The sequence below is a fragment of the Choloepus didactylus genome, chromosome 2 (genome assembly GCF_015220235.1).
Source record: "Choloepus didactylus isolate mChoDid1 chromosome 2, mChoDid1.pri, whole genome shotgun sequence".
Taxonomy (NCBI): domain Eukaryota; kingdom Metazoa; phylum Chordata; class Mammalia; order Pilosa; family Megalonychidae; genus Choloepus; species Choloepus didactylus.
In genome coordinates, this window is record NC_051308.1 from 155,098,228 (window position 1) to 155,121,483 (window position 23,256).

At 38.7% G+C, this 23,256-nt stretch overlaps 2 long non-coding RNA genes across 2 annotated transcripts in view; both read left to right on the forward strand.

Annotated features, from left to right (window-relative positions):
* The window catches only part of LOC119518686, a 129,542-nt gene extending 111,005 nt beyond the window's left edge, over positions 1-18,537 (forward strand). The window contains exon 3 of the long non-coding RNA XR_005213815.1: positions 18,258-18,537. This is a non-coding gene — a long non-coding RNA (uncharacterized LOC119518686). The remainder of the gene's footprint in view (positions 1-18,257) is intronic.
* A 2,035-nt stretch (positions 18,538-20,572) lies between these two features.
* Positions 20,573-23,054, forward strand: LOC119518698. The gene is made up of 3 exons (XR_005213820.1): positions 20,573-20,706; positions 21,741-21,829; positions 22,979-23,054. It is a non-coding gene; the product is annotated as an uncharacterized LOC119518698 (long non-coding RNA).
* Positions 23,055-23,256: the final 202 nt, after the last annotated feature.

Consider the following 23,256-nt stretch of genomic DNA (forward strand, 5'->3'; position numbering starts at 1 on the left):
TGATTTATTTTAAGAACTGGCTCATGCAACCATGGGAATTGGCAGGTCTGAATTTCACAGGGAGGGCCCCAAGTTGGTAACTCTGATGAAGGTGCAGTTAAATTCTCCAGGACAAGCTGCTGGCTGGCTGAAGTAAAGGCAGACATTCTTCTTTCTTGCTTCCGAAATCCTCAGTACTGGCTTTAAAACTGTGATGCTTACCTTCGTATGTCAGCTTGGCCAGGTTTTGGTGTCTAGTCATTTGGTCAAGCAAGCACTGGCCTGGTTGTTACTGTAAGGACATTTAGTGGAATTAAATCATCAGTAAGTTGATTGTATCTATGGTTGATTACGTCTACAATCAACTGAGAAGACTGCCTTCAACAATGAGATAAGTCTAATCCAATCAGTTGAAGGCTTTAAAAGGAGAAGTGTTGATTTCAGCAGTCAGAAGAGAGGAAAGGAACATTGCCATCTCTTCTTTGGCCAGCCAGCTTCTCCAGCGGAAAAACTTCACTGTAGTTCCCAGCTTGCATCCTGCCCTATGGAATTTGGATTTGCCCATCCCTGCAGTCACATGAGACAATTCTTACAAAAATCTCATAATATTTACAGATAGCTCCTATTGGTTCTGTTTCCTAGAGAACCCTGACAATGCAAAGACCTTCAACTGATTGGATAAGGAGACTCCCCTCAATGCTGAGAGCAATCAATCACCTTTGTTAGTTGTAGATGCAATCAGCCATAGATACAGTCAACTGACTGTAGATGCAAATTCATCTATGAAATACCCTAACAGTAACAATCAGGATAATGCTTGCTTGACCAAATATTTGAACACCAAAATTTAGACAAGTTGACCCATGAAATTGACCATCACACCCATGGAATGGAATGAAGTTGGCCCCTTTCTATAAAGACAGCACCTTTGTGTTTATGATGCTAGCCAGGACTAAGAATGATAGCAGGGAGTAACAGCACTGGTGGAGACAGGGGGAGAGGGGAAAAGACCTGTAGCTTGGTAACTAGAGATTTTGGAGAAAATCTAGGCCTGGAATGATTATATTTGCTAGAGCAAATTAATTTGTCTCCACATAGGTATGCCTTTAGGATACAATGGGACTTTTAAAAGTAGAGCTTAATTCTTGGACCAGTAGAACTTCTGGCCTTAAAATAATAAGCTAGGAAGCTGGAGTGGGGAGGGTTCTGGGGTAGAGAGTAGTTGAACAGTACATTCAGGGTTGAGTCCCAATTAAGCTCTTCCATGGCCAAGGCCCATGTTGCTCTGTGAGAGCAGCAGGTACATCACCAAGAAAGTTCTTTCTCAGAGATAGTCAGTTTACACGCACCCACTAACAACTGGGACCAAACAGAACTAGGCTGTAGAGCAGAAAGGAATTGGTTGCATGTTTGTGTCTCTGATAGGATTTCAATGCCAAAATATGCCAACTTGTTGAATCACATGTTATCTTGGATTATTCTTCTCCCTTCTATTAGCAGAGATAATTGAGAGATGACTGAGGATTCTTTGCCACCAGATTGATGCCCTTTGTAAACTCATTGCCTCTTTTCCTCTCATTGTCATTATCAGTCTCTTACACTGACTTTCTCAACCAAGAATTTTATGGGTCAGCCCTGGGCATCATTCACTATCTATGCACCCAGTTCTTCTATATTAATAGTATTACAACAGCAGCAGCAGCAGAATTAGTAGCAACAATAACAGCAGCACAATAGCAGTAACAGTAATTGTCACCTCCACAACAGGTAAAATATTCAGAGAGTACTGCTTTGTGACAAGTATAATGCAAAACCCTCACTCATATTATTAATAATCCTCATGATAACTCTATGATCTGTTATTCTCATTTTGAGGTTAAGAGAACTAAAGTTTACCTGGTTTAGTAAATGCCTAATGTTACATAGCTGATAATTGGGTAGATCTAGGATGCGACTCCAAATCTGTCTGATTGCAACTGTGCTCTTAATCAGGAGTTCTCCTTTCCTCCATGATTCCTGGCTTGGGAGTGTTAATAGGCACTTATTCCAGAGAAGGACATCATAATAATACCCAGCAATATCTCAGTCTCATGCTACTGAGGTTTCCCTAAGCCTGTCTTATTCCTTCTGTAAGGCCAAATAGTTCTCTGTATGCAGCAGTAGATGTTCCAAACATGCTTCTGGACTGATTCACTGTGGTTCCTGGAGTTCATGTGGCAATTCTTTGAGATTTTGAAATGCAAACAAACTTGTAGAGATGCCTTATTTTTTGCTCCTTTTGTTCCTTGTTTCTGTTTCAGATACCGGTTTTCAAATATTGGTTTTACTTTTGCAAAAGAAAAAAAATAAGTTCCACTGGTGCTTTGAGGCTGACTTCCTTCTGAAAAAGAGAAGAGAGACCTTGAAAGAATTGAAGTCCTACCTGAGTAGATGTTTAGTGTAGCAGCTCTCATCAACTATGCTTGTCTCAAGGCTTACATTTGTTCCAATCTCCTAATCAAAGTCTGTGGAGCTTTTCCTTGGTTCCTACTTTGAATCTGGCCCAGGTCAATAGCCAGTAAAAGAAAATTGTGCTGAATTATCACAATTTTTATTTGTGCTGACTTATTGGAAATCAGGCAAGACAGATGAGTTGCAGCATCTGCACACTTGATTACCCCCTTCCCCAATTTTTCCGTGGCTTCATTTTGGATCTCTGTGCTACAGCGTTTTAACTCCAACTTTGGGCACTGAATCATGCTCTGATGTCCCATCAAGCTTCTCGGTAATGTGATAAATTCGTCCAAAGTCTTGCAGGGCCATCCTGCACGTGACAAATGCAATAACACGTCAGGTTCAGAATGATACCCATATTAGGCAGATACTCCCTCTGCTGACAGCAGGTGTTTCTGCTTTAGCTGAGAATAATTCACTGTATAGATAATTGGTGAATCCCCAGTGGGAACAAAACTTGATTCTGTCTGAGCATAGGTTACCAAGTGTAACACCATAAAATAATTGATTTTGTGATATATTAAGTGGGGATGTATTCAAGACTACTGAACTTTTCACTTAGGGCCTGGGGCTGAAGTTGAACTAGGCTCCCAAAGGTGAAGAACCCATGCATGACACAGGCCGGGCTTCACACTCCAGCAACCAATTTAACTTTCATTTTCTCTATTAATCTAATATGTTCTACCTTTTGCCAAGATGTGATGTGCAGGGAGTTTCATTAACATGGTTGAGTTGTTACTGGAGATAATCACTGAAGGAATGTATCACAGAAGTCAAGAAAATCTGAATCATTTTTTATGCTGTTGTTTTAGGGGAGAGGTTTTGGATGCTGATAGGGAAGTTACTCTAGCTATAGGGCAAATTTAATTGCATTTTTAGAAACTTCTTTTAATCCTATAATAACACAAAAAATTAAATCAGTGCTGACATTTTTGTTGCCAGAAGAAGGTAATAAAAGGGTAAAGAAATAATTGTTAGTTCTGAGAATATAATTAGCAACTTTAATGCTTTAATCTAAAAAAAATGCATATTTTGAGCTGGGGTGAATGATTAAAGAAAAGATATTGAAAGTCTTTGAAATTTCTAACTGTGTTGGTTTTTAATTGTGAGTTATGATCATATAATTAGCTCATTTAGTGTATTTATAATGTAAACAAATATGAATTTCTACAAGTTCAGGGATATTTCAGGGCAAATAAGATCTATCCTGACCTCCGGCTCTCTGTATTAAGCCTTTCTAGAATGTCTTGCAGAAGTATATACATTGATTTGGGGGTGGGAAGAGGAAAGGGGCTCCTAAGGGGTTAAAGAACCTAGGATCCACCAGTGGGAGATGGGTGACAAGGTTGGGATGATAAGGATCTTCCCATGGTGATCTGGACTTTCGCCAGCACCTGCCCCCCTTGGCCCAGCAAGCAAGTGCTGTGTTTCCCTGCACCTCGGATGGAGGCTGAAGCTGGGTGCCAGGCTTCAGGTAAAGAAAAGCCTATGGGTACCTGGGACTCTGAATGCTAAAGCTGACTATCCTGCTCTGCCTCAATGGCAACCTCATTACCATGCACTAGAAAAGGGGAAGGGAAAAAGAAAAAAAACCCAGAGGGATCTGGGGAATGAACTTTTTGGGGCTCTTATTTCTCTCAGAGGTATACATTAAAATTCTCTCTTTCATTCATTAATGTGAATACAAGCTGCCTGAGAAAATAGCTGGTGGGACTTCACTTAATGAATAGTGGGGCTTTTCTATGCTCCAGAGGCTTAAAATTGGGTTTCATCCCACTGAGGATTTTTTTTTTTTTTTTCTCTCTTTTCCTCCTCCTTCTCTCTTCTTAACACAGCATGTTTGGTTTTATTGCTAGCTGTGACCTGCCACATCCAGTTCTAATCGCTCATATGATTAGGCTGAGCCACCCACAGGTAGGTGGGAGGGTTTGGTGTCAGAGGCTCCCAGAAGTTCAGGTATTTTTCCAACATTATTTGAAAGTTTCTGCTCTGTCAATCATACGCGATCAGACTTGTTCTTGTGAAGTTCCTCATACTGCCTGGTTCAGAATAGGCCAGTTGTGAATATTTTTATTATATTTATTTATATATATATATATATATAATATATATATAATATTTATTATATATAGTGGTTTCGGGAGTTGTGATTCTGTTTGAAATGGAATTAACCCTTTCTGGCATTTTATAGCTTTGTTTCTTTAGGACTCTGGTCTCAACTTACTTATTTTTCTCCCATATTGTTCAGAAGTTGTATTCAATGACTCCATTTCACTATACTCATGCCATCCTCCAGCAATTATTATCTATACTATCCATTTTGTCTGTTTTTATGAACTACCTTATGTTGCCAGTTATCTTTTTATGTACCCTACTAAGTTTCTTAAGGAAACATACTGTGCCTTCTGCTTGTTTCTGTCTCCAGAGTCCAGTACAGAGCCTAGTAAATGGTAGCTGCTCAATCAATGTTTTCACAAGAATGATGCCCACTGACACAAGGCCATGTTGAACAACTCATGCCTTTGCTATGTGCTTCTCACTCTCACCCAAGGGAAGCTGGGATGACCATGAGCCCTTAATCATAATTCCAAAACCTTAGCACAATTCCTTTGGGACTAGTAAGGAATGTGGCTGTAGGACTGAATTCTACTAATCTAGATATGATTATGGTTGGAAGAGAAATGCTGAGAAAAATCAACTCATGCAATGTAAGAATGAGGTGACAATGTGACAGCAGGTTCCAAAGGAGCTTGTACGTCAGCTCCAATAAGATGGCATAAAGACTCAGATTCCAAACCACAGAGACACTCAGCAGCCAATGGTCACTCCGTTCCACACCACTTGGGAAACAAAGAGCTATCTTTCTGATGGGGAAAGTATTGAAAGTCTAGTTTAAAGGCTGTTGTCTTCTTTGGTTTTTCCTTGAGAATTCTTTTAACTCATGGTACATAATTTCCCTTTTGTATACCCAAATATTTTAAGCACAAACAAATTTTTTAAAAGTATATCATATTATTTGAAACAGGACTTGTTAAGAAGATATACACAAAAATGGTAGAATGATATTTAAAGTTAGAAAGAAAAAGGAGGCAAGCAATAAATACTTATAAACAGTGCTATATTTACCGAAAGCTCTAGAAACAGTCCTAGATCACTCACTTATTCATTCATTTAACTAATATTTATTGTGTGTCTACTATGCCAGGTATTATGGTAGGCACAGGTTTATCTGTTTATTATTTAATATTGTAAAGCTACTCCAAATATTTTATAAATCAATGAAATTTATAGTCTCATAGACTATTCAGTATATTGGGCCATTTAGAAATTCTGTGGCATATTTATAATCATGATATTCTGGACTTCACACTGTTGATAGAGAGCTACTTTGTCAGTAATTGTCTACCAATTTGCCAGTAGGCTTTTAAGAGCCAGATAATTTTTCTCAGTGGGATCCAAGGAGAATTTGGTGACAGGAAAATGCCAAGATGAAAATGTATATGTGTTTTCTTTTTTAATTTAGCTATTAAAATCTTGCTTTAAGCCCTATATGCTCTAGTTCATACCTTAAGGAAACACTGACTGCTTGAAATTTAGCATGCATGATGTAAGGAGTTAATATCGTGCAGCCAAAGTGTGCAAACTAATAAAGGAGAGGCTGTGCTTCCTCTGTAGGATCCGATCTGTTACCTGTTATTTGGTTGTACTGCTGAAGAAGAAAAATAAGTCTTGGATATTACAGCTGTCACTGTGACATCTGTTGTTTCGGGACCCGTGACTGCTTCAGTCACCGCCTGACCCAGATCATCATCATAACATTCTGTCCACTATTAAACTGTGAAAGGCCCTCGCCCTCCAGGTGGTACTTCAAGGTTGACATACCAAGGGGTTTGTCTCCATCCCCCCGACTGCCTCTCAACTGAAAAATACAGCCTCACTTTGTGCAGAATGGATGGCAAACCAAGTCTCCCAGGGGTCAAGAGGAGCAGCTGAGAGCAGGAGTTCTTGAGGCCTAGCTCCATTCTGCTTTTAATCACTTGTCACAACTACTGGAGGGCCTCAGAGCCCTCATAGGTGTTGCTTTTTGTTCTTATTTCTGGGTTCTCTCCTTTTCCTTTGAAGAGATGAGTCCAGCTATTAAAACAACAACAATGATGACAATGCATACATATATCAGAGCTTACGAAACCAATATGACTAATATTTTACTTTTAGAAAGAATCTAAATAAAGCACTGCTTCTGGTGGTGTGCTTTTGGTTCAGATCATTAATGAGCTAACAGATAATTCAGATGCAAAGTTGACACATCGCAAAATGCAAGTGTATCACGTGATTTACCAATATCAGGCCTCCAAATACATTTATAAGAATGTAACAAATATGCAAAGTGAAGCACATCTCTGCTGTAAAGAGCTTTCCTAGCAAGGATTCATTCACTTATTCATTCATTTGCCCGTTCTTTAGTTCAGTACCCAGCACTGTGCTGGGGACTGAGAATATAGCAGTTGAAGAGAGAGACATGTTTTCTTCTCTCATGAAGCTTCTCTCATGAGCATGACAAGAAAAATCAGTGTTCACCTCTATATTTGTGATACATGTTTCCCCCATGTAATTGAAAGACATAGAAAATCTAACCAACCTAAGCCATCTAACCATTGATAGCTAATAAAAAGTAGTTTACTTTTCATTACATAATGAAGGCATCAGATTATCTAAATCAGGAAAGAAAGCAGAAGAGCCGGGAGCTGTTCCTTGCATAGTGTACCGCAATTTACTTTTCTTATTTCCATTTCTCTATACTGCAATAATCTAACCCTAATTCTGCCACTGGTTGAAAGTATGAAATTATACAAGTCATTTAACCTCTCCAAATCTTGGTTATCCCATAGATAAAATCCCTTTAGATGATATCTAAGATCCTTTTTATTCCAATCTGAAAAATATAATATTCTCTTTCAGAAGAGCTTAATTCTTTATTAATTCACTGTCTTCAGATGCCTCAGGACATTTGCAGTGGTGTGGCCTGAGCCTTATTGCTCAGCAGGCAGGGCAGGGAGGACAGAGGACGTGTGCTGTCTGAGGAGTCAGCGTTCCGAGTTCTGAACTCACCTCAAGAGCCCCTAGATGTGTCTTTGCCTGAACAAAGGCACATTATCTGGCCTGGCAATATTTATCCAGCTCAGAACACACAGAGGTCTTGGCAAGAGGGAAGGCTGAAGACTGTACTTTGCAGCATCTGCTGTTGCTTTATAGGTTTGGGTTTACAAAGGCCTGTCTCTCCTTTCTCCCTGTCTCTGTCTCTGTCTCTGTCTCTCGTTCTCTCATTCTCTCTTTTGTTGGCATCTTGTATAAAGGCTGTACTGGTTAGGTTGCCCCAGCCATGGGTAACTGAGAGGGAGAACAAATATACTTGAAATTAAACCTCATATTTTATGTTTTCTCTGTAACAAAAATTACTGCAGAATATTAAATTAAGCACTATTAATTATTACATAACAACCGAGAGGAAAATAAAATTTTGGATAAAATTGAAACACAATACAGGCACCTAAGAGCCTTTGAATACTTTTTCCACTAAACCTAAATAAATTATTGACCTCTGCTTCAGTTATTCTTGGCTCATTCTTCACATGAACTTTCTTTCACAAGCAACTATATTCTGAGGTCTCTGCTGACTAGATCAGGTATTTCAAGAAAAATGATATCAAAAGGCCCTCTTTAGATGAAGGAGCTTCTAAAGCAGCGGGGTTACAGTTACAACATGAGGTTAGTGGCATGTTTTCTAAGAATTATAGAATATTTTTTAGAATATATTTTTCTGCAAGTAGAAAGTTGAAAATGAGATCTCCCAAAGCCCATTTGCTCGCTGGCTTAAACTGATCCTCCACCTCATTGTTTGTTGCCTGGAAACTTGCAGGCACTTTAGTGCTGTAAAAGTGGGAGAGCACAATCATTTACACTTATAGGGATTTTAAAGACTGTGTTAGTGGACTATGAAACATCTTCCTAAGGAAACAATTTCAAAGGCATTTTGTATGCCTTTCTGATTGGGGGGTGAGAGAAAGGAAAAAACATAAGTTTTTGGAATTTAACATATTTTTTTAAAGTTTGTACTTAAAAGCTACTCCAAGAGTCCTTGATTATCTCAAGGTGAAGACAGTGTTGAATTACTAATGGTGATGGCCTGTCAGAAAGAACTTGTAGCAGAAGGATGAGGGGAGTATGGGCAAGCCCAAAATGAATCCAAAGTGGAGTGAGCCCCGGGGTTTGAGACTGCCTTTTAGGAGTAAGACAGAAATGGGTGGAGGTGGAACTTAGTGCCATGCCTCAATAAAAACCCCTGTTACGGAGCGTGGATAGTTTTCTTTTTCCCTTGCATGTCGGGAGCTCCTCTGCTCTGTGGTGATCTGCGTATGTGGATTGGCACTTCTGTGAACACACTTGAAGAACACAGGCATAGTGAAGGATGAGGACTTCAAGTTCTCAGAGTAAACATTGGAAAGTATCGGGTTCATCTCACTGGAAACCACAAGGATCTGTTGTTATGTAATAGGTGCCTGGGTTTGCTCAGATCTTATAGGACATGTGAGGTTTTAAAGCAGAAGCAGTTGGTAGGAAAATGGTAGCATTGATATATACCATGGCTAATAAGGCAAGAGTAGAATCAGATGAACTCCCTAAAGAATTAGAAAATTTTAGTGTCCAGAGCTGCATTATCTAATATGTGGCCACTAATGACAAGTGGCTGTTGAGCACTTGAAATGATGCTAGTCTGAAATGAGATGTAAAGTGTAAAATGCAAACAGGAGTCTAAAGGCTTAGTATGAAAAAAGAATGCAAAATATCTTGTTAATGAATTTCTTATGTTGATTATATGTTAAAATGGTATTTCAGATGTCTTGGGTTACATAACCTATTATTAAAGTGAATTTCACCTGTTACTATTTAATATGGTAACTATTTTTTTAGTATGGCAACTAGAAAATTAAAAATTACATATGTAGCTTGCATTTGTAGAGCACATTATATTTCTGTTGGGCAGTCCTTGCCCAGAAGCTGTTGGCAGGAGCAAGCCCTATGTATTTGAATGTGGGGGAATACAAGAGGGTATACTTGTATTAAGGGTTGTAAAATCCACATTGCTAGAATAAATTCTAAAGAATGGTGTTATAACACAGCTTATTATTATATAGTTCTGGATATGCCATGGGTCAAGTAACATACCCTATACCTTAATAACACTGTTCAACAAAATCCCATTGACTGTATTGGCTTAGAATAGATGCGACTTGGATCTGCTGACATGAAAGAAGAGAAGGAAAGAGTATAAAGAAACAGTGTTATCGCTGAGGAATAGGAGCAATTCATTCAATATATAAAAGTGCTTTCCAGCAACTCCCACAATTAGAGAAATTCCAGAAACAATTAAAGAGTTGAAAGTCCCTGAAGATTTATTATAAGAAAGCCTATTGTCTTAAACAAAATGCTAAGGGAATCAAAGAAATGTACTGGCTTAATGGGGTTTTGTTTTGTGACGCTGGCACTGTGTTCTAGGTAGTTTCTGACATGCTGAGCATTTTTTCCCCATTTTACTCCAGAAGAGTTCTATATGATTTGGGTCTTCAAAGAGAAATTGCTTTTTTCTTTTCCCTTCCATATGAAGCCAAATGAAGAACGCCTTTTCGGAAGACCGTCCTCTCTATTACTCAAATCTCCTTGCTCATTGCTCCCGATGGTTTTCAATCCCAGTGTAATTATCTCCATAATGGAGGAGGCTCTCCAGATGCATTTATTTGCCCTTCTCTGTGACTAGAGAATGTATTCCATATTCAGTTAAAGTCAGTAATTAAAATGGCCTAATCTGCATTCACTGTGTAACCACAGGCTGAAGTCTCCTCCTCCCCAGCCTCAGAGGTGGGAAAGCGGCTGCTCTTAAACCTGGTGAAGATCTCTGATTGGCTGGTCGATAGTTAGGACAGGTGAAATAATCTAATCTGGAATATTGCTCTCCTCACCTATTTTAATAAACATTTTGCCTCACCACAGAGCTTAATATAACAGCAGTAAAGGCAGGAGAGGAAATTGGAAACATGGCCAGGAGTGTGCCTTATGGTTCATAACAGCCCCAAATTGTGACTGTTTATTAAAACTAACACCCTTTTTGTGAGGGTGTGGATCAAAATATCCAGTGGTTTCTCTTCTTTGATATTCTTTTTTTTTTTTTTTAATAGCACTGGGTTTAAGCCTCAGTTTTAGGATTTAATTAAGTTTCTAAAATTGTTTCTGACTAAAACATTGACATAAAAAAGTAACTTGCCCATAATTTGGCCCCATCAAATATTTCCAACATTTAATTCAGTCAGTAGGAGATGTGATTGGATGGATTGCCTCTTGTTGCCCCTTGGGCCACTGGGACGAGAAAGAGTTAAAGCAGGTGAAGGAAGGAAGGAGTTAGGTGGCCAGAGAACCACCTCCCAAAATACACTTAAGGGCCATTCCCAGCCCTAGGGCACTCCGGAGCTGCCAGGGGAAAGTAAGACAAGCACAATGTTCTCCTTGTCCATACACCTCCCTTTTGTTTCAGCAGCACTTTGGCTCCCACACACGCAAAGGTTTGAATTTCCTGTTGGCTCTGAGGTGAGATTTATAACATTTATTAAGGTTGCTATTCATTGTGAGTTTACTGGGCAATAAGCCTAAGAGCTTTTAGGGGCTTAATTGCCTGTGTTTACGGGGGGTTGCAAAGCTCCCCACAGTGTCACCATCAGCCAGCACAGCCAAATGTGGACTTCTCGGAGTGTCCAGGGAGCATGTCCTAGACCAAAGGGGAAGGTCAGGGAGAGGCTGAAGGGCTAAGAAGAAGGCTTTTACCTTAGAGTACGAGATTAGTTTTCTGCCCTGGCTATTTTGGTCCACTCCCATCTGGCTCATCTACCTCATTCTGGCTAAGTTTTGAGGCCACATTTGAATTTTCTGTATTCTCCAGCGAGAAGGAAGGAATAATGTGAAATAATTGTGGGGGAAAAGGGGTTGGCAGGAATGAAAGTAAACATGTGTTATAGACATTATATGGGTTAACCATTTTCATATACACTGTCACGTTTTATCTTCGCACCAGTCCTGAAAGGCAGATATTATTATTCCCATTTTACAAATGAGGAAATTTTGGCAAGTTAAATAACTTGCCAAAATTAAAACAGCTAGTAAATGGAAGAGCTGGGATTTAAACTCCACTTTTGTGTGGTTCCCAGTCCCAGTTCAGAGCTCCACACCACGTTGACTCCTGTCTTAGCAGCTGATTACTCATTGCTCACTCATCCTTAGCAATTGGTTCAGTTGTATCATCCAGACATTGGAGAATACAGGATAAAAAAATTTTTTTTTTTTTTTCAGGTGGAGGGGTTTACTTTGTCACAAAAAATGGTAGTTTTTCTGTGCTGGTCTTACCCTTGATCTCAGTAAACCAAGGAAACCTCCTGGGATGGATTTGACAAGAGGAGCACAGCCAATTGAGCAATGCTGTGGACCACGTAGGAAGATGGACAGACATTCTGCTGTCTCCCAGAGTGTCAGCTACTGAGTCAGCTCTGTAACTTGATGACAGAGTTGGAAAGAGAGGGAGGAAGCCCTAGAGCCCCTTTTATTTGTTCACTCATTCATTTATTAAGCAAATAATTGGGAAGCACCTACCATGTGCTAGACACTTCAGCACTCTAGATGCTTTCTTCTCACTTCACAGGAGTGGACAGAATCCTGCCCATGCCCTGTCCCTTCAAGGCTCTCCCAGGTCTATCCAGGATCTGTCACAGTGACAATTTCCCAGCCTTCTTAATGGAAATGGTCCTGCCTCAGGAAGGAACAAGGAAAAGGAGAGAAAGTGAACAGAACTGGTGAGCATACAGTGTACACTTCATATGAAATATAGATGTGTATGTATGTATGCATATATGTATATATTATGTGTGTATTTTTATGTGTATATGTATGTGTGTGTATATATGCATGTGTACGTGTATGTGTATATGTATGTACAGTCAGTCTGACAATGTGGTTCTGAATCTATGATTGGATTTCTGACAGGTAGCAAACCTATTGACACAGAGGACTAAGCAGTCAAGCCATGATGGTTGGAAATGTATTGTTCAAGACACTTGCTAATTTATTGATGCAGCAGCAGAGGTACAATCAGATTCACTTGAAGGAAAAATTGGAATATTTGGGAGCATTTCTTTTTTTTAAAAAAAAAGCCACTTTAAAGCCTATGTATTAAAATGACAAAGTCTCAAATAAGGGTCTGTTTTTCTAAACAAAAGATATGCAAATTGCAATTCAAGATTTATATTATGATAAAAACTGAAATACAAAAGAGTCATTATCCTGCAAAATGTAAAAGTACCTTGCTTCATGAGTCTATAATGATATAATGTGATGTTGATGTAGTAAGAGGTGTCAGGAGGGAGACAATGACCTTAAAATTTCAAGTCAGAAACATTAGAATTGAACAGTAAGTATCTACCTACTCACCTGACTACCCCTCTATCTATCGAATATTGCATTTTTTGAAAATTTAAGATGAGGAACAGTACATTTTTATTTTTTAATATTGTAGCCTTAATAGGGAGGAGACTGGTGAAATACGTTTAACATAACCATTCCAACTCTGAAACTGGATAAATATTTACCTTGAATTTTTGGTTTACAGGCCTATTTCTCATAAAAATCAGTGATCTGTTATGAGGCTTGGAGACCCTTCCTGGCCTAGCCACAAGGCCAGACAGTGCCTTAACATCAAATGTCAGGGACTCCAATGCTCCCTGCATAAGAAAGACTTCCAGTTAGTTTGCACGGACTCCCCATTTTTAAGATAATGGGAGCAATTTCTAGTTGATCACTGTATGTCACTGAAAGAAGGTAGACCAACTTAAAGAAACTATTAGAACACAATAGATTTATTCTGTTGGAGAAACTATGGGAAAGCAATATTTAGATTTCAGCTTATATTACTGACTTTCCTCAAAAAAAAAAAGAAAAGGTGGCTTGTTTGTGTGTTTATGTGTATGTCTTTCCAGTGGAGACATAGTTTAAGTAATCAAGTGATACACCACATGTGAAGCAGATGTACAGGGGTGCTCCCACTACCAAACAGCAGAATGCCTGCTTTAGCTTTATTTGGCAGGAATTTATATACTTGCTTCACTATTTGATCTTAACTTAAACAAAGGACGTTGGTCTCAGTCACCACTGATTTCAAGGCAACAGCTCTGCCTTATTTCTGAAAGGCAGCAGAATTGTGACACTTCAAAAATCATATGGTTGCACAGTGTGGAAGTATCTTAAATGTTTATTTATTGTTTTAGTGAGCCAAACCCTCATTTTCTTGTTTCTGAGTGTGCAATTGATTGCACTGAATGTTGTAGGCAGAAGGATCTTGGTTTTATACAAATGTCAGAACCTTGGCAAAGCAAATCCCAGAACTTCAGAACAAACCAAAATAAGCCAGAGACTCTAAATAAGGCCTGAGAAAATACTCTCAGACTGAACTCCTGATAACTTTCCAGTTCAGAAAATTGCTGAGGGTCTTCTGTCAGGGCGAGCTCATGGTTTACGATTTTTGAGGCTGTGCAATGCTCCTTTCTATTTCATCTTGACTTAATGTCATTAGTCTTTCTTCACAGAAACCTGAACGTTCATTTTCTAATCTATCTAGATGATACACTGACAGCGTTTTCCCTGATCGAGACTTTACCACTTATGTCTCTGCCTCTGTTAATCATTTTCAGAAATGAGATTTATAGTAAAAAGGATTAAATCATTTCTGACTACCTCCAAATTTCTAAGATTTCGGGGATTCTTGATGAACACAGAAACCATGGCCCCTTGGAGATGCTTTACTAAGAAGATCTTTCTTGCCTTTGTTAGTTGACCTTTGGAAACTGGCCTCCTCTGTGGATCATAGCAAGTCCACTTCTCTATGTTTTCTTTGGCAACCACACCACAGAGTCTGCCCTCTGAGCAATTCAAGCTATTTTTTATTGGAAATAGATTAGTGAGCTATCATTTTCTTCTCCTTTATTCTCTATCTTTCTTTCTTTCTCTTCTTCCTAGTCCTAAGATAGTTACTCTTAGGAAAGTTATCAGCCTATTTCAATTAAATGTTTATCTTTTGACTTTCCTGTCATAGGTTAAATTATGACATTTCTAGCAGCCAGGGGCTAAAGAGAAAAATTTCACCAGTCCAAATAAATCACAGCTTATTTTCTTCCTTTCTAATTTCTCCAATCTTCAACTGACTTCAAATAACATCACTACTATGTATCAGGCCTTATGAAAGGCAGGAAACTTTCATAAACGTTATCATTTTCTTTCCTTCACTTCCTTCTTTTGTTCCTTCCTTCTGTAATTCCTTCCTTTCTCCTTTCTTTTTCAAGATTTACTCTCACTCTTTTGCTTCACGGAATAAACTTTTATACCCTCCCCTAACCTTGGATTTCTCCTGTGGCACTCACTGGAGAGTACAGGAATAGTATTCCCTGACATTTTCTTCCCCCTTCCATAAAACCTACTTATCCCATGAGGTGTGCTACCTCAGAAAAAGGACAGTGATTATATCAACATATTTTTGGTCACATGTCTAGGTAGGTGCTCTATCCCTAACCTGTGCCTTTAAGTTCAACTGAACCACTTACCCACCAGCAGTTGTCCTAAACCATCTACTTTAAGTTATTCCATTCTAGCATCTCCTGGATCATAATCCCCTTAGTTTGGTTTCCTATGGCTGACCCTGTGCTCACACCCTTTGTCTGGGTAATATTTTGGCTTTCCTGGCTCTTATTACTCCATGGATTCTAGATCCTAGAACACTATTATTCCATGGATTCTAGGACCTAGAACAAAATCTGAAAGTCCATCCATCAGGCTCTCTCCTTTTGGGGCCACTCTGAGCAACTACCAGAGGTATAATCACCTTGTACTCCCAGAATCTTTTCTCAATATCATCCTACTTGGTTACTATAGGGCTTGCCAAGCACCCCCATGTTGAGGGAGAAGGGTAGTGGATAATATGTCAAACTTTTTGGCCTCAAATCAGAATTCTGATTTTTATCATGGTGAGCTGGCTCATGTTTGTATGTATGACTTTTAGTCACTGTGCTATCTTTTTACCCAGTGAGGACTAAACATTTGTGTGTATAGGATTTGGGTCCTATATACACAAAGATTTCAATATTCAGGATCCATGATTGTGGATGTCCACACTCCTTCTTCTTAGTAATTATACTTGGAGGTAGAAGAAGCATTGACAATGCTTAAATTCTTTGGACCAAGATAGTATGTTTGTCTACACCCTTCCAGCTCTCCCATCACCTTTCCCTCTGCTAGCATCCAGGGACTAGGAAAGAGCAAGAAGTTATTCCCCCTACCAGAGAGGTAGATTTCTGGCCATGCTTAAAGATACGAAAGGTTAAAAAGGGACATCAGAAGTAATATCCAGGGCACATAGTCCTTTGTTAGTTGATAATGAGGGATTTAACAAGTCAGATCGGAGCAAAAAAAACATTACTAAAGCATAGTTTCGGGCATTCCCTGATGGTATACGTGGTGCTCACCACCATCAATATCCACAACTAGCACCTGCTGTATACACAGGGCAATTTGGAATTCACTGAAGATACAAAGTACAGTTCTTTCTTTCCTGAGACTTATGATGAGTTTAAAGGGGACCACTATAGATTTAAAAGCTAGAAATTATGAAGTGGGAGTTAAGGGAGATTCAAAGCATGTGGTAAGCGCCTTACATCTATGACTGAGTAAGCTAGGGGGAGGGGAGCGCTGACATCCCTGAGAGGGCAGGCTTTCCGTTCCACCAGAATTTGTTTAGAGCACAGAACACAGAAAGAAGGCATGGAGTTCCAAGAAAGCAAACAACCAAGCAACTCTATCATACCCTTTCTTCCTATGTTACTTTTCTGAATAAGGCAACAAATTATGCTGAAAATAATGACATGGATACCATGGAAGGAAGGGCAATGATAGGGCAACTCGTAGTTCCTTTTCCTTTCACTCCTTCCTTATTCATCATTAGCTGGAAGTAGAGTGCCCATCAGGAAATGAATAAAAACATTTGCATAAGTTCTGTGCAGTATTTCCACTGTTCTGTGTAAAAGGAAATACATATGCATGTACAACCTACAAAATACTAATTGTGTAATTTTGGTAATTCTGCATACAGGTTAAATGTATTTAAAACTGGCATTGCACAATATAAAGATGAAGGGTAAAATTCATGCTAATAATTGAAATTTTTAATTTTTCTTTCCTTGGAATGCCATTAAATAGCAAATAAAAACATCATAACAATTTAAGAGAGACACCAGAGAAGGAAAAAGCCTTATATTTTAGTACTTTAATGACATGTGTGTCCTGCTTTTTGAACAAGTGGCCCCATATTTTCATTTTGCATTGATCCCCACAAATCACTTAGTACCCTGCCTGAGGATCTTGACAGAAAGATGGAACCTAGAGATGCAACAAGCCTCTATTGGAAGTGATATTTTTGTGTCTTGAAGTTGATTTCCCCAATTTGGTCCATCAAAATACAAGTGTGAATGCTCAAAAACATTTATTCAGTGTCATCATATATTGATTTTCTTCTATTGATTCTTAGCTTAGAAAGTTAAACCTATCCCAATGTTTGACAAATTCTCAATTTTATCTTCTTCTGATTAATCTATGCTCTTTAATTTTTATTTTATATAACTATAGGATAAGGTATAGGGCCAGGGAAATTAAGTTTTTCTCAAAGTGCTAAACAGTTACCGAAGACCATAGTGGTCTCCTAAATTGTATTTCCTGATTTTATTTCTAAGTTCCTTATAAAATTTTATTTCAACTCCATCCATTTCTATTCCCTAGCTGCCCACACCTTTGAACACTGCATATATTCTAATATCCTTCTACCTGGGTTCTCAGCTCCAACCCAACAACTGCCTTCGTATTTGCTTTATGGGACTTGCCTCTTTATCTCCTGAGTCACATATGCCACTCTTTCCATCTGGAATAATCTCAACCATCTGATTACAACTATTTCTTTTCCTCCATTAAGAAAAATGGAGATTTCTCGATCTACTATACCATCCTCCCACCCCCTCAACATGACTGAAGACCAACCAAAAAGAGGTAGAAATACTGAACTATAAAACACTACACAGATACGTAGCATCGTTATTAGTGTTATTTTAATTTTATTGATAACAATTAACACTTACATAGGATTTACATATGCTGGGCAGTATTCTAAACCGCTTAGATGTAATTATTCAATCCATTCTCCCTTTTGAGGGAGGTGCTGGTATTACCCATTTTACAGATAAGAAAACTGAGGCACAGGGAATTCAAGTAATGTGTCAAATTCACACAGATGATAAGTGGTGGAGATGGGATTCCAACCAAGTAATTTCCTTGTTTTACCTTTCTACCTAAGGAGAGATGCTGGAAAATCTCATGGTATCATACATTACTATGCAATAATACTAATAAATTATCATGCTTTTAGAAAGCATCCATTTACATTTGCCCAAGGTAAAGAAGAAAGCAGAACCCAATAATCTTCGTATCAGGAATTGCCTGCCAGAAAAATCCATCCACTGTTTGCCCTATGGTTTTGCCTTGCTCCATTTCATTTTTTAATTTTGGAGAACAGATCTTCTCTGGGGAGTCAGATTTTACTTCGGTTTTCCACCTGAGACTGGAGCGTGGAGAACCTACATGCCTTTGCTTTCCCCCCACAGATGCTTACTCTAGCTGTATGACCACCATCTATGTGACTGCTCTGCAATCCACTTGGAACTTCCTAGCAGGACCACCCAGAAGCTGCAGCTGGTGCAGAGTATGGTGGCTGCCTGTTTACATGAGAATGTGAGCTGAAGAAAGTGGACCTGCTTTCTGCTGTCAGCCAAAGCCTCTATTCCTGTGGAAAGATCCAGCATGGAATCTAGAAATATCCCTAAGTTTTAGGCCCTATTTTCCAAACATAGAGGTGTTCCCCTCTCAGAATTGGGGCAGAAGAAAGCTTCTCCCAGGGTGTTGCCAGCCGCCCCCGGTCAGCCGGAGCCAGCTGTCGCTCTGGAAGCATGGTTCAGGTGGACTCCAAATGTGCTGATCTTCAGACAGACTGAGCTGAAAGAGCCATTTTCTCATACAAAAACTTTCAAGTGAATCATATCCTATGCACTATCTCTGGCGTCTCGGAGAGGAACTGCCCTGAACTTGTAAGGAAAAAAATTTGTGTCCTTAAAACCCTTCCCTCGATCTTTTGTGGGCAGCCAAGTTCAAACCTGGTCACCCCAGGAGGGCATTTGGCAATAGTTTCAGATAAAAGCTTTTCTGGCAGGATGAATGACAGCATCCAGAAAAGCCAACTTGCGGGGTGAGGGGTGCCTGAAGCAGCAAGGAGGGTTTTATAGAGCTGTTAGCAACGCCTTTATAACACACTTCATGCAACCGATTTTTCACTGAACAGGTTATCTTACTTCTCTGTTTTTGTAAATCAAATCCATTTTTAAAAATTTGTTTTGGAAATCTTTAGAGAGCTCACAATTTAAAGAATTTTGGTAGCAAAAATCATTTTATAAAGTAATGGGAATAATCGTTCCTCAGGATAATTACCTCCAGTGACAATTTAGATTTTCAAAGGTCAAGTTCTCTTTAAGTGATGGGTCCTTTATAAACAGATTGTCTTTTAACTAAGCCTCTCGATACCCACTGGAGTCCAAGCTGCAGACAGGCTTTGGGAAGGAGAAAGAAGTCAAGCCTCGAGAGAATGGCCAAAAGCAGTTGAGGTTTTCCATCCATTGTTTGTTATAGAGCACAGATTTTTTTGAGGCTGGCTTTAAAAGGAAAAAAACTAAAATTTATTGAATTGGTACTATGTGCCAAGCATTTAATAGCACAATAACCCCAAGAGGGAAGAAGGAAATGAGATAATACTTAATGAGCACCTACTACCCACTGGGCACTAAGCTAGTAGTTTTACAATGCATTATTTCATTTAGTCTTTATAATTAGGGTTGCCATATTTAGCAATAAAAATTGCTATATTTAACAATAAAAATAGAGAACACCCAATTAAATTTGAATTTCAGTGTACCACAACTAATTTTTTAGTATAAGTATGTCCCAAGCAATATTTGGAACATAATTATATTAAAAATATTCATTGTTTATCTGAATTGGACACCCTGTATTTTATCTGGCTGTCCTATTTACAACAATCCTAAGAAGTAGGAAGTATTTATTATTCACATTTTATAATTAAGGAAACTAAGATTCAGAAACATTAAGAAATTTTCCCAAGATGGAAAATAATGTCCGAGTGGGGCTAATAGTCTGGCTCCATTTGATTCTAAATCTTATACTATCGACAATTACACCATACAGTCTCCTCACTGTAGCTCATAAATAGAGCCATCTTCAGTTAAATAAAACACCTCTAGAGAAAGTGCTAACTTCTATAAATACTAATAATTATTGATGGTCCAAAGCCCTTTATTGAGGTTGGGGGGAGAAGAAAGGATGCATTACCAAAGTAATTTAAGACCCAGGACCTGCCCTCATAGGAAAACCTAATGTGGAAAAGATGGATGTAAGAGTAAGAAAAAGAGGGGGAAAGGGGCAGGGAGTGGGGGAAGAGAGGAGGAAGAGAAGGAAAAGGAGGGAGGAAATGCTGAATATGTTGGTAGTCAGCCTCAAGTTTTTAAGCTGGAACATTGGTGTTACAGATGGTGCTGCTGTAAAATCTTGAACCAGTGGCTCCATGTAGAGAATCTTACAGGGAGGGGCAGCGTTGAGGGAGGGGAATGGGTGGCCATCCACAGTGTCTGGAAGGAAGAAGATTCCTCCTTGTAGATCAGAATCGACCTCTTTTCGATGTTTCCACCGTCTTGTGTCCACGTCTCCAGGTTACACGGTAACTTTCAGGGTTCACCAGTGCTTCAGCTGCGCCAGGCTTACCCCACTCAGATCAGGGTGACCTTGGCAAAGGGTAACGGCTGCCCCTTCTTCCCTAAGTGCTTTATGTGGAGCTGGCCCAAAGCTGCCAGTTTGTGTGAAGATGATGATCAGAATCCAAGATAACAAGAACTGGAAGAAATAAAGTCTTATTTGCGTACATCCCTGCGTCAAGCACTTGGCCAGATGTTTTAGGAATATTATTCCTAGACATCACAGGAAAACATTATGGTAAGAATTATCACCTTTATCTTACAGATGAGAACACTGAGGTCCAAGGATGTTAAGGGATGAGCTGAAGGTCAAACAGCGCCTATGGGGATCTGTCTGCTCTGAAACCTTGCTTTTTGTATTGCACTGAGCTCCCTCCTAAAACGAAGGGAATCCAGCCACACAGGCAGGGAAATTCACCACCAAAGAGTAAGCAGAAAGAGATGATGTTTAGGTCTTCTGAAAAGGACCAGGGTTGAATCTAATGCCCCTCTCTCATACCTCTCAGTTGAAACTGGGGATACAACATGCCTATTTTATAGTGACATCAAAAATAGGAATCAACCCTGCTCAAATGTATATCTAATAGCATGGCTTACAGTATGATTCCTTTTCTCTGTATCATTTTACAAAATAGAAGAGATTCAGAAAGAGAAGCTTAAGAAATGGACACACACATGCACCCACAGCTTATATTTTGATAGGAAAGGCCCTTTAAAAGTTGAAGTTCTGTTCTTGATAAGGAAAAGCTTTTAAGAATGTTTTTATATAGCATTGTGTGTTGTATTTATAGTCAATTCATTCCCTCACTTTGCTTCTCCTATGCTACAATGTTAAGTTTTCCTTCATATTTTCCCAATGGTTAACATTCTGCTTCTGAAAATTATCCATTAAAATTTTATCAATTTTGTATTTTGGTGAGACAGTATCAGGAAATGCCATTGTGAAATTAGATTTTCCTTTGACATCAGGCGCCCAGTCAGCAATCCAATCCCATGTGTTTCTATTGAGACATTAGGGTTTGATATAATTTTGGGCAGAAAACATTTTAAAAATGAAACAATTGAATTTTCTAGATGGTCTTGGGGACCACTTAGCTTAAGAGAATACACTTCCAAATCAAAAGCCTTTCAATCATTTTAAATATTGTTTGGATGATATTTGCTCTCTGTGTAGTAGCAGTTTGAATTGTATTGAATGTTTGACCGGCTCATGCACACATAGATGATGTATGAAATTATTATTTCATATTTTTCTTGTGTTTGCATTGCAAGTGACATCTGGCTGACAGGAACTTGGAGAAATGGGATACGAAGTGAATGCTGCAGTTACCACAAGCATCATATTTATCAAAAGGTTTAAGGTTGGTCTGTCTTTGTTTAACATATGAAACTTGGAGCAATGTCTGGGAAGCACCGTTTTTGTGTGGCGTGCATTTTTTACCCGAGCTGTTTAGTAAGAGTAGTCAAAGAATAAACACTAATTGTATTATTTGTTCTGCTCATGAAACTAAGTATTATACATCCTAATTTTAAGAAAACACACTTAAATTAGATTTGATATAATTTCCATACATTTTCCCTGTATTCAGAAAAATTTACAGATTTCATGTAGAAAATCATGCATATTGAACACTATTCATCATTATTCAGAAAAGGCAGTATGGGAGAGAAAATGCTAAGCTGCATTTTAAATTTTATTTTCTAGTTTTTAAATGTACAAAACAGCAATAAGACATATGAAAACATGTAGTACAGTGTTTGCAAACTCTGACTTGAAACATATACATGTAAATATACATGTTCTCCTATTCTCTTGTTTCTTGGAGGTCATGGTTCAAATTATTAATCCACTCATGAGAAATATACATTCAACAAAAATTGATTTGCCTACTATGGGCTGTGGACCAGCCAGGTGCTGGGATACTCAGATGCATCAGATAATGTCTGTTTTTAACAGACTCACAGTCAGGTAGCAGGGGAAGCCAACATTAAACAACTAAGTTCAATATAGGGTTGTAGGGACCATGGTAAAAGTAAAGAATCGCTGATAAAGTCAAGATAAAATGGCAGCAGTGGTCCATTTACTAGAAACAGAAAAAGGCTGCATGGACACCATTATGAAAAGCCTTTAAAATATAACAGTAAGACATGTCACTTTTTGAAACTTGAAAATTTCAGGAAAATAGAAAGATGGCAAAAATCATTCTTGCTCTGATCATCTAAAGACAGATTCTGCTAGCATACTTCTAACATTTACTTTCAGTCTTCTCTCAATAACTAATTTTGTTTGAGTTTTGAAAGCATTGTGATAATACTACAAATATACCCCATAGATTTAAAAAGAAAGGATATGCTGCTTTCAAAAAATCATCATTATTGAATGCATTTCCATGTTATTTTAAACTCTGTTATTAATGACAATGTAATAGTCCAATTGACAGCCAATGACATAAATCAGCCATTACTTTATTAGGATATTTGGTTTGTTTTCCATCTCCCTTGACTAACAGTAAGTTGGTGACTCCCAAGAAAGAGGCATTCAGGAGAAGAGAGATAAACCTCCTACAATGAAATTTTGGGCATGAGCAAGACATGAAAAAAGTAAGTAACACTTATTCAACATCTGTCACTGTGCCATGAACTTCCCGTATGTTATTTTGCTTATTGCCACAGGAATTGTGATTCAAGTGTGCTATAGTGCACACAGACTGTGAGTTCATCTGGAGCTGAGTTCAGCTTTAATTCTCAGCTTTGTCCAGCTGTGTAATTTCCAGAAAATTAGTTAATC